The sequence below is a fragment of the Elephantulus edwardii genome, unplaced genomic scaffold (genome assembly GCF_000299155.1).
Source record: "Elephantulus edwardii isolate Elephantulus edwardi_28Jun2011 unplaced genomic scaffold, EleEdw1.0 scaffold00235, whole genome shotgun sequence".
NCBI classification, from domain to species: Eukaryota; Metazoa; Chordata; class Mammalia; order Macroscelidea; family Macroscelididae; genus Elephantulus; species Elephantulus edwardii.
In genome coordinates, this window is record NW_006399985.1 from 1,652,824 (window position 1) to 1,656,602 (window position 3,779).

Genomic DNA, 3,779 nt, shown 5'->3' on the forward strand with positions numbered 1-3,779 from the left:
CCATTTCTCCTTGGGAATCCTTGAATTCCTGTTGTTGAGCCTCGATCTTCACTGAGGGTCAGTCATCAACTGTTTAAATGTTCAATTATCAGTAAGCTGAAGTCTGTGGAAGGCCATAATGGCCCTGCTTAAAGTGGTTCACTGCTCCCACAGCTCACCACTCTGTCTCTGCCTCCACCACCATCTTGGATCTCGACAACGTCTACTATTAATGCTGCATCAGTAACATGAGTTAGCAGCTTTTGTTAGCTTCAGATACAAAATTACTGCCTTGGAAAATAGTTCAAATTTTCAAATGAAACTTTCGGATATTGCTTTCCCACTTCAACCATAATAATGATATGTTCCCCAAAATCTTGTGGCTAAAAAATTTGTGGTCGAAATGTTTAAACCAGTTGTTGAAAAGCTAAATTTCAGGGGACCTTTCATATATACTATTTATTTTCCCAAAAATGTAATAACGATCAATGGTGTTTTGACCCTTAAGATAGCAATGATGCGGGAGATGGTGGCGTGCAGGTGGCGGACTTGAGCGGATTTGGTCGCTATGGCATTGACTTCGGGGGGGGGGCTCACAAGGCAGGTGCTGGAGGGACCTGGGTGCTCAGCCTTGGGGGCTGTGAGGTCCAGAGGCATGGGGCATTCAGTGGGGTGTGCGCCCCACGCGAAAGCCTGAACCGCCTCCACTGGACAGAGTGTTTGAGATCCCCAACTGGAGCCCATCACCTATGAGGGGAAGATGCACTTCGTCCCCAGGTTGGTGCCACCGGTCTTACCGCCCTGGGACCGCGACTGGTTTCATCTCCTCTGGTTCACGAGCAGCCACTGTACAAGGACCAAGCCTGCTACATTTTCCACTAGTGTTGCCACCTCCTCGAGGGTATAAAGCAGGCCCTCTGGCTTACCAAGACCAAGCTAATAGAAGGCCTCCTAAAGAAAGTGCTCAGCCTTGTTGATGGCCCAGACAACCACACAGAGAAACAGGATGAGCGCTCAGGCCTGGCTCTGGCCCTCCATTGAAGACTTCCCCAAGAGAGAGAGCTACTGCCCAATCATTGCGGACAGTCTGATGCAGCTGTGTAGGTCTCCGATTCTCAAGCATCCTGCTTTGACCCAGCGGATCTGTGCCAAAACCTCCGCGTTATCTACCAGCTGAAATCGAGAGTCTATTCTCCTTCAGGTCCGTGGGTCTAGTGGAACGTGATGGAGTGCCACGGATCCTCTGTGTGCTGTTGCTGCCAGAGAGAAAGTAGAAGCTACTAAGAATCATGTCCTTGAGACCTTCTATCCCATACCTCCCACTATTGATCTTCAAGCATGCAGTGCTTATCACATGAAAAATAACCCAGGATTCCGGGAAGATCGTACTTACCCATCTCCCCATGCCCTGTGCTTCATGGAGACAGCTCATTTACCACCACAACGCTTTCGTCCAGAGCAGCTGTGGGCCACGACGATCCTTTTTGCTTTCGGCAGTGCCCTGGCTCAGGCCCTGTGCCTCTATGGGGAGGATCCCAAGGTTTTGGAGCAGCCAGTGACCGTGCAGAGTGTGGGCGCTGATTGCCGCGTTTTTCAGTTCCTGGAGTTCCAGCTGAAGACCACCGACCTGGCCTCGGATGCAGGTGTCAAGAATCTGGTCTGGGTGGACTCAGACCATCTCCTCTATGAGCATTTTTGCTGTTGCCCAGTGGTCAAGAAGAAGGTGATGGTGGAAACCTGTGGGGCCAGTTGGTTTCCAGGCAGAAATATTGAAGAAGTTCCTTGCTCTGTATTCACACGGTGCTGTGTGAGCTGAAGATCATTCAGAGCCCTCTTGTCCTTCTCCCACTGAAGATCCTGCCTCTTGGGTAGTCCCTAGGCTCTGCCCAGAGCCTTGGTCCCTGTGTAGCCTGGTGGTCTCCCTGAGAAGAAAGGGCCTCCACATGCTCTGAAGGCTGTAGTTGAAGTGAAGATGATGTTGAAAGAGGGACTCACATTTGTGTCTATGCCTGTGGTGTGTATCACACTACCCCACTAAATGACATGTCTGGAATCTGGCGGGGGGGGGGGGAAGATAGCAATGATGCGTACTGCAGACATCATTTCAGCCTGTCATTTCGTGGTTACCAAACCTCCTCTAGCGGTAGCCCTGCCACCACAGTGCACTACGTATTGCTCTACTTACCAGGAAGGGCAGTTGGAATCCACCAGCTACTGCACCGGAGAACATTTTACAGCCTTGGAAAGCCAATGGAAGGAGGGTCACCATGAGTCAGAATCAATGTATATGTGGGGGCGGGCGGGGAGCTGGGACTCCATCTGTACTTGAGAGGTACATTGTTGGATAGATCCATGATAGGCAACCTTCATGGTCCACAGACAAACTTCAGAATCTCCCTTGTCCACTGTTTAATAAAACTGATGGGTGTTCATTTGTTGGATTGCTATCATATATTTAAATGTTTATCTGGGATTCAACTTCAGTGTTTCACTGTGTTTGAATCTTATGACACCTCCACCCTTTTCTGAGTAAGGCTTTCTTTGAAAGAAAGCCATTGGGATTCTTGAGATTGAAAAACAAAAAGCCCACAAAACTTAGTCTTTGTAAATTTCCAAGCATATGTAGAAATGTCTTGGTGGTAAAATGATTACATTGCTGGACTGCTAACAGAAAAATGTTTGTTGTTGTTACGTACCATCCAATCAGAACCAATTCCCAGCTGACCCTTCAGCAGGTTTTCAGAGACATTAAATTGTACAGGAGATTGCCTATCTTTCTCCTCTGGATCAGCTGGTGGATTCAAACTGACTGCCTTTGGATTGGCAGTTCACCTTCTTACCACGAGGCCACCAGAACTCCCTAACAGAAATGAGTGGTTCAGATTCAGTGGTGCCACAGTCCTTGAGACACGTGGTTGTCTATTTCTATAAAGACTACAGTCATGGAAATACAGTACTCTTCTGTCCTGTGTGGCTGCCTTGTGTGAGAATTACTTGAAGCCAATAGATTTCAGTGATACTTTCTTGCAGGCCGATTAAAGCTTGATGCAAGAGCACTGGTAGAGACTTTATAACCTTGGTGCTCTTCACACAGCTATTGGTTCTTCTCAGAAAGCAAGGTAGAACTTTCTGGATTACTTTGCCTCACACGAGAGCCGTGCTATGTCCTAGTTAGAGTTTTAGTCAGTAGGTTAAAAGTCAGTGACTCAAACTCACCAGCTCTGGGGGAAGCAGGTGGGGCAATCTGCTTCCATTAAGAGTCACAGTTTTGAAACAGATGAGGGGGTAAATAATTTAAAAGCGATGTATGATAGGGTATTATGGTTATCACAAGAGTCCACAATTAAGGTTGCATAGTGGAATGTACTTGGGGCGGTGGGAAGGGTGCGGGGGGATTGTGTACCAGGGAGGGAGTCTTTCTTTTACTTTTGAAAGAGAGGAGCGAACTGGGGGGTGGGGGGCGAAGGCTGGACGGGGAGAGAAGTGAAACAATGAATGAATGGAAATCCAAATTCTCTGTAAATATTCATTTAAATTATTAAAAAAAAAGAGTCACAGTTTTAATTGGCATCTCTCTTAGAGCTAGGGATTTTGAACATTTCTTCATGTGCTTGTTTGCCATCTGAATGTCTTCTTCGGTGAAGTGTCTGTTCATATCCTGTGCCCACTTTTCAATTGGGTTATTTACCTTTATCTTGTTGTGCTGCTCAAATATTTTATAAATTCTAGATAAAAGTCCCCTACCTGACATGACTTCTCACCCCAGTAAGAATAGCAGAATTTAACAGAACAGCAACAAA

At 47.0% G+C, this 3,779-nt stretch overlaps 1 pseudogene; it reads left to right on the top strand.

The window, feature by feature from the left end:
• The window catches only part of LOC102843614, an 8,374-nt pseudogene extending 6,584 nt beyond the window's left edge, over nucleotides 1-1,790 (top strand).
• Nucleotides 1,791-3,779: the final 1,989 nt, after the last annotated feature.